The sequence below is a fragment of the Mustelus asterias genome, unplaced genomic scaffold (genome assembly GCF_964213995.1).
Source record: "Mustelus asterias unplaced genomic scaffold, sMusAst1.hap1.1 HAP1_SCAFFOLD_2431, whole genome shotgun sequence".
Taxonomy (NCBI): Eukaryota; Metazoa; Chordata; class Chondrichthyes; order Carcharhiniformes; family Triakidae; genus Mustelus; species Mustelus asterias.
Genome location: NW_027592376.1, coordinates 1 through 13,390, shown reverse-complemented (window position 1 = coordinate 13,390; position 13,390 = coordinate 1). Strand labels below are relative to the sequence as shown.

Below are 13,390 nucleotides of genomic sequence, written 5' to 3'. Positions count from 1 at the left end.
CAGATGGGACTGTTGTCGCTGCAGACTCGATGGGCCGAATGACCTCCTTCTGCACGATAGGGATTCTATAGGGATATGGGGGTAGGGCCTGGATGGGATGGGATGGGATTGTGGTCGGTGCAGACTCGATGGGCCGAATGGCCTCTTTCTGTACTGTAGGGTTTCTATGATTTCTATGATTTGATTTATGATTGTCACATGTATTGGGATACAGTGAAAAGTATTGTTTCTTGCGCGCTGTACAGAAAGCATACCGTTCATAGAGTACAGAGAGGAGAAGGAAAAGGATTTGATTTATTATTGCCACATGTATTGAGATACAGTGAAAAGTATTGATTCTTGCGCACTATACAAAGCATACCGTTCATAGATAAGGAGAGGGTGCAGAATGTAGTGTCTCAGTCACAGCTCGGGGTGTAGAGAAAGATCAACTTAATGCGAGGTCGGTCCATTCAAAAGTCTGACCGCAGCAGCAGGGAAGAATCTGTTCTTGAGTCGGTCGGTACGTGACCTCAGACTTTTGTATCTTTTTCCCGACGGAAGAAGGTGGAAGAGAGAATGTCCGGGGTGCGTGTGGGGGGGGTCCTTAATTATGCCGGCTGCTTTTCCCCCCGAGGTAGCGGGAAGTGTAGACGGAGTCAATGGATGGGAGGCTGGGGTTTGCGTGATGGGATTGGGCTACATTCACGACCCTTTGTAGTTCCTTGCGGTCTTGGGCAGAGCAGGAGCCCCAGACCGAGCTGTGATACACCCGGAAAGGATGCTTTCTATGGGGCATCTGTAAAAGTTGGTGAGAGTCGTAGCGGACATGCTGAATTTCCTTAGCTTCCTAAGTAGAGGCGTTGGTGGGGCTTTCTTAACTATAGTGTCGGCGTGGGGGGGGACCAGGACAGGTTGTTGGCAATCTGGACATGATTTGATCTATCAAAATGCATCACCTTGCATTTATCTAAATTAAACTCCATCTGCCATTCGTCAGCCCACTCGCCCAATTGATCAAGATCCCGTTGCAATCGGAGATAACCTTCCTCACTGCCCACTGTGCCACCAATCTTGCTGTCATCTGCAAACTTACTAACCATGCCCCCTATATTCTCATCCAAATCATTAATATAAATGACAAATAACAGTGGACCCAGCACTGATCCCTGAGGAACACCGCTGGTCACAGGCCTCCAGTTTGAAAAACAACTCTCTACAACCACCTGTCAAGAAGCCAATTTTGTTTCCATTTAGATACCTCACCCTGGATCCCGTGAGATTTAACCTTATGCAACAACCTACCATGCGGTACCTTGTCAAAGGCCTTGCTAAAGTCCATGTAGACAACATCAACTGCACTGCCCTCATCTACCTTCTTGGTTACCCCTTCAAAGAACTCAACCAAATTTGTGAGACATGATTTTCCACTCACAAAGCCATGCTGACTGTCCCTAATCAGTCCTTGCCTCTCTAAATGCCTGTAGAACCTGTCTCTCAAAATATCTTCCAACAACTTACCCACCACAGATGTGAGGCTCACCGGCCTGTAGTTCCCAGGCTTTTCCCTGCAGCCCTTCTTAAACAAAGGCACAACATTTGCCACCCTCCAACCTTCAGGTACCTCACCTGTGACTATCGATGATTCAAATATCTCGGCTAGGGGACCCGCAATTTCCTCCCTAGCCTCCCACAGTGTCCTGGGATATACCTCATCAGGTCCCGGGGATACCTTGATGCACTTTAAGACTTACGATGTGGAGATGCCGGCGTTGGACTGGGGTGGGCACAGTAAGAAGTCTCACAACACCAGGTTAAAGTCCAACAGGTTTATTTGGTGGCACTAGCTTTCGGAGCGCTGCTCCTTCATCAGGTAAGTGGGAGTTCTGTTCACGAACAGGGCATATAAAGACACAAACTCAATTTGTAGAATAATGGTTGGAATGCGAGTCTTTACAGGTGATCAAGTCTGAAAGGTACAGACAATGTGAGTGGAGAGAGCGTTAAGCACAGGTTAAAGAGATGTGTATCGTCTCCAGACAGGACAGTTAGTGAGATTTTGCAAGCCCAGGCAAGTCGTGGGGGTTACAGACAGTGTGACATGAACCCTGGTTGAGGCCATCCTCATGTGTGCGGAACTTGGCTATCAGTTTCTGCTCAGCGACTCTGCGCTGTGTGTCGTGAAGGCCACCTTGGAGAACGCTTACCCGAATATCAGAGGCTGAATGCCCGTGACTGCTGAAGTGTTCCCTAACAGGAACCATCAAGGACGGTCACCTCAGCACCTCACTGTACCGCAAGCCCACGGAAAACCTCACGATGCTCCACTTCTCCAGCTTCCACCCTAAACACGTTAAAGAAGCCGTCCCCTACGGACAAACCCTGCGTATACACAGGATCTGCTCGGATGAGGAGGATCGTAACAGACACCTCCAGACGCTGAAAGATGCCCTCATAAGAACAGGATATGGCGCTCGAATCATCGATCGACAGTTCCGACGCGCCACAGCGAAAAACCGCACCGACCTCCTCAGAAGACAAACACGGGACACAGTGGACAGAGTACCCTTCGTCGTCCAGTACTTCCCCGGAGCGGAGAAGCTACGGCATCTTCTCCGGAGCCTTCAACATGTCATTGATGAAGACGAACATCTCGCCAAGGCCATCCCCACACCCCCACTTCTTGCCTTCAAACAACCGCACAACCTCAAACAGACCATTGTCCGCAGCAAACTACCCAGCCTTCGGGAGAACAGTGACCACGACACCACACAACCCTGCCACAGCAACCTCTGCAAGACGGATCATCGACACGGATGCCATCGTCTCATGTGAGATCATCCACCAGGTACACGGTACATACTCTTGCAACCCGGCCAACGTTGTCTACCTGATACGCTGCAGGAAAGGATGTCCCGAGGCATGGTACATTGGGGAGACCATGCAGACGCTACGACAACGGATGAATGAACACCGCTCGACAATCACCAGGCAAGACTGTTCTCTTCCTGTTGGGGAGCACTTCAGCAGTCACGGGCATTCAGCCTCTTATCTTCAGGTAAGCGTTCTCCAAGGCGGCCTTCGCGACACACGACAGCGCAGAGTCGCTGAGCAGAAACTGATAGCCAAGTTCCGCACACATGAGGACGGCCTAAACCAGGGTTCATGTCACACTATCTGTAACCCCCACGACTTGCCTGGGCTTGCAAAATCTCACCAACTGTCCTGTCTGGAGACAATACACATCTCTTTAACCTGTGCTTAACCCTCTCTCCACTCACACTGTCTGTACCTTTAAGACTTGATGACCTGTAAAGACTTGCATTCCGACCATTATTTTGTAAATTGAGTTTGTGTCTTTATATGCCCTGTTTGTGAACAGAATTCCCACTCACCTGATGAAGGAGCAGCGCTCCGAAAGCTCGTGCTACCAAATAAACCTGTTGGACTTTAACCTGGTGTTGAGAGAGTTCTTCGTTTAAGACATACATGGAGTTTAGAAGGATGAGGGGGGGGGATCTCATTGAAACTTAGAGAATACTGAAAGGCTGGGATGGAATGGACGTGGAGATGCTGTTTCCATTCGTTGGAGACGAGGATCCGAGGACGCGACCTCTAAGAGACCTTTAGAAGCGAGATGAGGAGGAATTTCTTCAGCTGGAGGGTGGGGAATGTGTGGAATCCGTTGCCCCGGAGGAGGGCGGGTCACTGAGTGTATTGGAGACGCAGATAGATCGGTCCTTGATTGGCGAGGGGAGCAAAGGTTACGGGGGAAAGGGCAGGTGAACAGAGTTGAGAAACTTGTCAGCCACGGCAGAGCAGACTTGGATGGGCCAACAGCCTAACTCTGCTTCGATGTCTGACAACAGCAGGGTGGCACAGCGGGTTAGCACTGCTGCCTCACCGCGCCAGGGACCCGGGTTCGATTCCCGGCTTCGGGTCACTGTCTGTGCAGAGTCTGCACGTTCTCCCCGTGTCTGCGTGGGTTTCCTCCGGGTGCTCCGGTTTCCTCTCACAGTCCGAAAGACCGTGCTGGTTAGGGTGGATTGGGCCGTGCTAAATTCTCCCTCAGTGTTACCCGAACAGGAGTGTGGGCGACTCGGGGATTTTCACAGTAATTTCACAGTTAATGTCAGCCTACTTGTGATACTAATAAACTTTATAAAATAAAGTTGCAGCCATAATTGTATCGCGATAACTTGTTAGTATTATAGTCAGTCATATTCAGTTTTGTAATAACTAGCAGCATTTCAAGAACAGTTGTTCTAACGAGCTAATTACTAGTCTGCAATATTTCAATTACAGTGGTAGTTACACTTCTAACTAATCTTTCACTTTGTCATATTACGGTCCAGACTTTCAAGTGTCCAGATCACCAACAACCTGTCCTGGTTCCTCCATGCCAACGCCACGCCATGCCAACGCTATAGTTAAGAAAGTGGAAAAGTGAATCGTGTGGAGGACGGAGAAGAAGTGGAAAAGTGAATCGTGTGGAGGACGGAGAAGAAGTGGAAAAGTGAATCGTGTGGAGGACGGAGAAGAAGTGGAAAAGTGAATCGTGTGGAGGACGGAGAAGAAGTGGAAAAGTGAATCGTGTGGAGGACGGAGAAGAAGTGGAAAAGTGAATCGTGTGGAGGACGGAGAAGATCTGCAGGGAGATTTGGACAGGCTGAGTGAGTGGGCGAGGATCTGGCAAATGGAGTATAACGTTGAGAAATGCGAGGTTATACACTTTGGAGGAAATAATAACAAATGGGATTACTATCTCAATGGAAACAAATTAAAACATGCTACCGTGCAAAGGGACCTGGGGGTCCTTGTGTATGAGACGCAAAAGCCCAGTCTGCAGGTACAACAGGTGATCAAGAAGGCAAATGGGATGTTGGCCTATATCGCGAGGGGGATAGAATATAAAAGCAGGGATGTCTTGATGCACCTGTACAGGGCATTGGTGAGGCCGCAGCTGGAATACTGTGTGCAGTATTGGTCCCCTTATATGAGGAAGGATATATTGGCATTGGAGGGAGTGCAGAGAAGGTTCACCAGGTTGATACCGGAGATGAGGGGTTTGGATTATGAGGAGAGGCTGAGGAGATTGGGTTTGTACTCGTTGGAGTTTAGAAGGATGAGGGGGGATCTTATGGAGACTTATAAGATAATGCGGGGGCTGGATAGGGTGGAGGCGGAGAGATTCTTTCCACTTAGTCAGGAAGTTAAAACTAGAGGACACAGCCTCAAAATAAAGGGGGGTCGGTTTAAGACAGAGTTGAGGAGGAACTTCTTCTCCCAGAGGGTGGTGAATCTCTGGAATTCTCTGCCCACTGAGGTGGTGGAGGCTACCTCGCTGAATATGTTTAAAGCGCGGATGGATGGATTCCTGATCGGTAAGGGAATTAAGGGTTATGGGGATCAGGCGGGTAAGTGGTACTGATCCACTTCAGATCAGCCATGATCTTATTGAATGGCGGGGCAGGCTCGAGGGGCAAGATGGCCTACTCCTGCTCCTATTTCTTATGTTCTTATAGTTAAGAAAGTCCCACCAACGCCTCTACATAGAGGCATAGAGTATAAAAGTTGGGGTCTGATGTTGCAGATGTATAGAACGTTGGTTCGGCCGCATTTGGAATACTGCGTCCAGTTCTGGTCGCCGCACTACCAGAAGGACGTGGAGGCTTTGGAGAGAGCGCAGAGGAGGTTGACCAGGATGTTGCCTGGTATGGAGGGGCTTAGTTATGAGGAGAGATTGGGTAAACTGGGGTTGTTCTCACTGGAAAGACGGAGGATGAGGGGAGACTTAATAGAGGTGTATAAAATTATGAAAGGCATAGATAGGGTGAACGGTGGGAAGCTTTTCCCCAGGTCGGTGGTGACGCTCACGAGGGGTCATAGGTTCAAGGTGAAGGGGGGGGGGGAGGTTTAACACAGATATCAGAAGGACATATTTTACAGAGAGGGTGCTGGGGGCCTGGAATGCGCTGCCAGGCAAGGTGGTGGAGGCGGTCACACTGGGAACGTTTAAGACTTATCTAGATAGCCACATGAACGGAGTGGGAATGGAGGGATACAAAAGAATGGTCTAGTTTGGACCGGGGAGCGGCGCGGGCTTGGAGGGCCGAAAGGCCTGTTCCTCTGCTGTATTGTTCTTTCTCAGGAGACTAAGGAAATTCGGCATGTCCGCTACGACTCTCACCAACTTTTACAGATGCCCCATAGAAAGCATCCTTTCCGGGTGTATCACAGCTCGGTCTGGGGCTCCTGCTCTGCCCAAGACCGCAAGGAACTACAAAGCATCGTGAATGTAGCCCAGTCCCATCACGCAAACCCCAGCCTTCCATCCATTGACTCCGTCTACACTTCCCGCTGCCTCGGGGGGAAAAGCAGCCGGCATAATCGAGGACCCCCCCCCACGCACCCCCGGACATTCTCTCTTCCACCTTCTTCCGCCGGGAAAAAGATATAAAAGTCTGGGGTCACGTACCGACCGACTCAAGAACAGCTTCTTCCTGCTGCCGTCAGACTTTTGAATGGACCGACCTGGCGTGAAGTTGATCTTTCTCGACACCCGAGCTCTGACTGTGACACTACATTCTGCACCCTCTCCTTTCCTTCTCTATGAACGGTATGCTTTGTCTGTATAGCGTGCAAGAAACAATACTTTTCACTGGATCCCGATACACGTGACAATAATAAATCAAATCAAATTCTTTTCCTTCTCCCCTCTGCACTCTATGAACGGTATGCTCTTAGAATCTTAGAAACCCTACAGCACAAAGAGAGGCCATTCGGCCCATCGAGTCTGCACCGACCACAATCCCACCCAGGCCCTACCCCCATATCCCTACACATTTACCCACTAATCCCTCTAACCATCCCAGGACACTAAAGGCAATTTTAGCATGGCCAATCTACCTGACCTGCACATCTTTGGACTGTGGGAGGAAACCGGAGCACCCGGAGGAAACCCACGCAGACACGAGGAGAACGTGCAAACTCCACACAGACAAGTGGATAGAGCTGTGAAGGCGGCCTATAGTGTGTTAGCTTTTATTAACAGGGGGTTGGAGTTTAAGAGCCATGGGGTTATGCTGCAACTGTACAGGACCTTGGTGAGACCACATTTGGAATATTGTGTGCAGTTCTGGTCACCTCACTATAAGAAGGATGTGGAAGCGCTGGAAAGAGTGCAGAGGAGATTTACCAGGATGCTGCCTGGTTTGGAGGGTAGGTCTTATGAGGAAAGGTTGAGGGAGCTAGGGCTGTTCTCTCTGGAGCGGAGGAGGCTGAGGGGAGACTTAATAGAGGTTTATAAAATGATGAAGGGGATAGATAGAGTGAACGTTCAAAGACTATTTCCTCGGGTGGATGGAGCTATTACAAGGGGGCATAATTTTAGGGTTCGTGGTGGGAGATACAGGAAGGATATCAGAGGTAGGTTCTTTACGCAGAGAGTGGTTGGGGTGTGGAATGGACTGCCTGCAGTGATAGTGGAGTCAGACACTTTAGGAACATTTAAGCGGTTATTGGATAGGCACATGGAGCACACCAGGATGATAGGGAGTGGGATAGCTTGATCTGGGTTTCAGATAAAGCTCGGCACAACATCGTGGGCCGAAGGGCCTGTTCTGTGCTGTACTGTTCTATGTTCTATGTACAGTGACCCAAGCCGGGAATCGAACCCGGGTCTCTGGAGCTGTGAAGCAGCAGTGCTAACCACTGTGCTACCGTGACGCCCTACCGTGTTGTCTGTATAGCGCGCCAGAAACAATACTTTTCACTGTATCCCGATACACGTGACAATAGAAATCAGATCTTAACTAATCTGAAATAGTCAAGACCTCATTAACCAGTCAGTAGCATTTCAGTCGTAACCATAATTATTTGCTTAAAACTGGCTAGTGAGTGGACAGTCATACTTCGGTTATTGCTATAATTGCCTAGTTATAATAAACTAGTTAACAGACAGTTGTAGTCACGGATATTCTGTTTTAACTGGCCAGTTAGTAGTCAGTAACACTACTGATTATGGCCATAATCAGTTGTAACTAGTTAGTTGACATTAAAGTCACCATAATTATAACGGGCTATCGGGTCAGAGACACAACAATTCTAGCTAGCTAATTAGTTTGTAAATTTTCAAACATAATCATAAAGATTTGAGTTCTAAACTAGCTAGTTAGTTATATTTCAGTTACAACTACAGGGTCTGGGTCCATAGGACTCTAAAATCGGCCCCGCAGGTGGAGGAGGTGGTTAAGAAGGCGTATGGTGTGCTGGCCTTTATCAATCGAGGGATTGAGTTTAGGAGTCCGGGGATAATGATGCAGCTATATAAGACCCTCGTCAGGCCCCACTTGGAGTACTGTGCTCAGTTCTGGTCGCCTCATTACAGGAAGGATGTGGAAAAGATTGAAAGGGTGCAGAGGCGATTGACAAGGATGTTGCCTGGATTGAGTGGCATGCCTTAAGAGGATAGGCTGAGGGAGCTCGGTCTTTTCTCCTTTGGAGAGATGTAGGACGAGAGGAGACCTAATAGAGGTGTACAAGATGTTGAGAGGCATTGATCGGGTGGACTCTCAGAGGCTTTTTCCCAGGGTGGAAATGGCTGCTACGAGAGGACACAGGTTTAAGGTGCTGGGGGGTAGGTACAGGGGAAATGTTAGGGGGAAGTTTTTCACACAGAGGGTGGTGGGCGAGTGGAATCGGCTGCCGTCAGTGGAGGCAAACTCAATAGGGTCTTTTAAGAGACTCCTGGATGAGTACATGGGACTTAATAGGATGGAGGGTTATAGGTAGGTCTAGAAGGTAGGGATATGTTCGGCACAACTTGTGGGGCCGAAGGGCCTGTTTTGTGCTGTAGTTTTTCTATGTTCTAACTACAACTATTTAGCTCCAACTGGCTAATTAGTTGGCTACATTTTAGTTATAGTCAGAACTATTCAGTAATCAGCTAGTTCGTTAGTAGTTAGCAATATTTCATCTTGGAGTCATAACTAGCAGCTTGCATACATTTAGTTAGTTAGTAGTTAATAACATTTAATTTTAGAGTCAGAACTAGCAGGTTACATACATTTAGTTCGTAGTTAATATTTCGTTTTAGAGCCATAACTAGCAGGTTACATAGTTAGTTAGTAATATTTCAATTTAGAGTCATAACTAGGTTACAGTTAGTTAATAATATTTCATTTTAGAGCCATAACTAGCAGGTTACATAGTTAGTTAGTAATATTTCAATTTAGAGTCATAACTAGAAGGTTACATAGTTAGTTAGTAGTTAATAATATTTCATTTTAGAGCCATAACTAGGTTACAGTTAGTTAGTAATATTTCATTTTAGAGTCATAACTAGCAGGTTACATAGTTAGTAATATTTCATTTTAGAGTCATAACTAGCAGGTTACATACAGTTAGTTAGTAATATTTCATTTTAGAGTCATAACTAGCAGGTTACATACAGTTAGTTAGTAATATTTCATTTTAGAGTCATAACTAGCAGGTTACATACAGTTAGTTAGTAATATTTCATTTTAGAGTCATAACTAGCAGGTTACATACAGTTAGTTAGTAATATTTCATTTTAGAGTCATAACTAGCAGGTTACATACAGTTAGTTAGTAATATTTCATTTTAGAGTCATAACTAGCAGGTTACATACAGTTAGTTAGTAATATTTCATTTTAGAGTCATAACTAGCAGGTTACATACAGTTAGTTAGTAATATTTCATTTTAGAGTCATAACTAGCAGGTTACATAGTAGTTAGTTAGTAATATTTCATTTTAGAGTCATAACTAGCAGGTTACATACAGTTAGTTAGTAATATTTCATTTTAGAGTCATAACTAGCAGGTTACATACAGTTAGTTAGTAATATTTCATTTTAGAGTCATAACTAGCAGGTTACATAGTAGTTAGTTAGTTAGTAGTCAGCAATATTTCATCTTAGGGTCAGTTACAACCAGATATTCAGTAGTTGGCAATATTTCATGTTAAAAGCCAGCTAGTTAGTTAGTAGTTGACAATATTTCACCTCAGAGTCATAACCAGCAGGTTATAAACAGTTAGTTAGATGATGAACAGTTAGTAACATTTGAGGTCAGAGGCAGAACTTTCCAGTTCTGGGTCATAGGTCACGGTCAGCAGCATTTGGTGGGTAATTTCTGGCTGGTTGTGGTAGTTAAGCTGGTTAGGTTAGTGCTGAGTGGGTTACCCCAGACCCCCCCCCCCTGACTCACTCACTCACTCACTCAGAGGCTTGTCCTGTGTCCCTCTCTCCCGCTCTGACCGCTCCCTCCGGCAGCTCCGCACCGACTGAGCCCCGCCGGCCGCCCGACCCCCCCGCGGGACCCGCCCCCGCCCTCCCATTGGCCAGCCCCGACTCCTCCCCTCCACCCCCATTGGGCCGCCCCTCCGCGGGTGCCGCCCCCTCGCTCCCATTGGGCGTCCACTCCTACTAAACCCCGCCCCCCCTCTCTCCCATTGGCCCGGATAGGTTCCTCCCCCGTCCCCCTGCTATTGGGCGTCCCCTCCGACTAAACCCCGCCCCCTCTCCCCCATTGGGCGTCCACTCCTACTAAACCCCGCCCCCTCTCTCCCATTGGCCCGGATAGGTTCCTCCCCCGTCCCCCTGCTATTGGGCGTCCCCTCCTACTAAACCCCGCCCCCTCTCCCCCATTGGGCGTCCCCTCCTACTAAACCCCGCCCCCTCTCTCCCATTGGCCCGGATAGGTTCCTCCCCCGTCCCCCTGCTATTGGGCGTCCCCTCCTACTAAACCCCGCCCCCTCTCCCCCATTGGGCGTCCCCTCCTACTAAACCCCGCCCCCTCTCTCCCATTGGGTGTCCCCTCCATCGACCCCGCTCCCCTCATTGGCGGCCGCTGTGATTGGACGGCGGGAGGCCCCGCCCAGCCGATTGCGTTCTCGATTCCCATTGGTGAAAAGCGATGGGGGGGTGGGACTAGGGAATAAGGCGCCTGCGCAGTGCCAGAGTTGGGTCTGCGCGTTGTCGGGACTGAAGGAGGTTCGCCGACGTGTGCGGCCGACCGGCGCCCGGGTACATGCGCCTGCGCGTTGCCGGCGCTGAGGGAGATACGCCTGCGCTCTGCCGGCTCTGGCGAGGGGAAGCGAATGCGGCTGCGCACTGCCGGCGCTGACGCGAGAGGAAAGGGGGGGTGAATGCGACTGCGCGTTGCCGGCGCTGAGGGGCGGGGCTGGAATTCGAAACCCAACGGTCGCCGCTCGCGCCGCCCGGGAGCCCGGGGGGAACCAATGGGAACCGAGCTTTCATCCTGAGTGAACCAATAGCGATCGAGCTTTCGCTTCAGGGGAACCAATAGGAATCGAGCTTTCACCCAGGGGATCGACTGAGTGAGTGAAAATCTATAGGGGAGGGTATAGATTCTATACATTACCCAGGGAGAGGGGGAGGGTATAGATTCTATACATTACCCAGGGGGAGAGAGGGGGAGGGTATAGATTCTATACATTACCCAGGGGAGAGAGGGGGGGTATAGATTCTATACATCACCCAGGGGAGAGAGGGGGGGGTATAGATTCTATACATCACCCAGGGGAGAGAGAGGGGGGTATAGATTCTATACATCACCCAGGGGAGAGAGAGGGGGGGTATAGATTCTATACATTACCCAGGGGAGAGAGAGGGGGGTATAGATTCTATACATTACCCAGGGGAGAGAGGGGGGGTATAGATTCTATACATTACCCAGGGGGGAGAGAGGGGGAGGGTATAGATTCTATACATTACCCAGAGGGGAGAGAGGGAGGGTATAGATTCTATACATTACCCAGGGGGAGAGAGAGGGAGGGTATAGATTCTATACATTACCCAGGGGGAGAGAGAGGGAGGGTATAGATTCTATACATTACCCAGGGGGGGAGAGGGGAGGGTATAGATTCTATACATTACCCAGAGGGGAGAGGGGAGGGTATAGATTCTATACATTACCCAGAGGGGAGAGGGGAGGGTATAGATTCTATACATTACCCAGAGGGGAGAGGGGAGGGTATAGATTCTATACATTACCCAGGGGGAGAGAGGGGAGGGTATAGATTCTATACATTACCCAGGGGGAGAGAGGGGGGTATAGATTCTATACATTACCCAGGGGGAGAGAGGGAGGGTATAGATTCTATACATTACCCAGGGGGGAGAGAGGGGGAGGGTATAGATTCTATACATTACCCAGGGGAGAGAGGGGAGGGTATAGATTCTATACATTACCCAGGGGGAGAGTATAGATTCTATACATTACCCAGGGGGAGAGAGGGGAGGGTATAGATTCTATACATTACCCAGGGGGAGAGAGGGAGGGTATAGATTCTATACATTACCCAGGGGAGAGAGAGGGGGAGGGTATAGATTCTATACATTACCCAGGGGAGATGGGGAGGGTATAGATTCTATACATTACCCAGGGGAATAGAGGGGAGGGTATAGATTCTATACATTACCCAGGGGGAGAGGGGAGGGTATAGATTCTATACATTACCCAGGGGAATAGAGGGGAGGGTATAGATTCTATACATTACCCAGGGGGAGAGAGGGGAGGGTATAGATTCTATACATTACCCAGGGGAGATGGGGAGGGTATAGATTCTATACATTACCCAGGGGAATAGAGGGGAGGGTATAGATTCTATACATTACCCAGGGGGAGAGAGGGGAGGGTATAGATTCTATACATTACCCAGGGGAGATGGGGAGGGTATAGATTCTATACATTACCCAGGGGAATAGAGGGGAGGGTGTAGATTCTATACATTACCCAGAGGGGGAGGGTATAGATTCTATACATTACCCAGAGGGGACGGTATAGATTCTATACATTACACAGGGGGAGGGTATAGATTCTATACATTACCCAGAGGGGATGGTATAGATTCTATACATTACACAGGGGGAGGGTATAGATTCTATACATTACCCAGAGGGGGAGGGTATAGATTCTATACATTACCCAGGGGAGATGGGGAGGGTATATATTCTATACATTACCCAGGGGAATAGAGGGGAGGGTGTAGATTCTATACATTACCCAGAGGGGGAGGGTATAGATTATATACATTACCCAGGGGGAGGGTATAGATTCTATACATTACCCAGGGGGTATAGATTCTATACATTACCCAGAGGGGATGGTATAGATTCTATACATTACACAGGGGAGGGTATAGAGTCTATACATTACCCAGAGGGGGGGTATAGATTCTATACATTACCCAGGGGGCATAGATTCTATACATTACCCAGGGGAGAGTAGGTATATATTCTATACATTACCCAGGTGGAGGGTATAGATTCTATACATTACCCGGGGTGATAGTGTGGCGACCAGAACTGGGCGCAGTATTCCAGATGCGGCCGAACCAACGTTCTATACAGCCGCAACATCAGAC

At 48.7% G+C, this 13,390-nt stretch overlaps 1 protein-coding gene across 1 annotated transcript in view; it reads right to left on the bottom strand.

The window, feature by feature from the left end:
- LOC144489676 (uncharacterized) overlaps nt 1–10,273 on the bottom strand; it is a gene marked incomplete at its 3' end in the record, with an annotated part of 50,370 nt that extends 40,097 nt beyond the window's left edge. Inside the window, exon 1 of the mRNA XM_078207537.1 lies at nt 10,218–10,273. The remainder of the gene's footprint in view (nt 1–10,217) is intronic.
- Nucleotides 10,274–13,390: the final 3,117 nt, after the last annotated feature.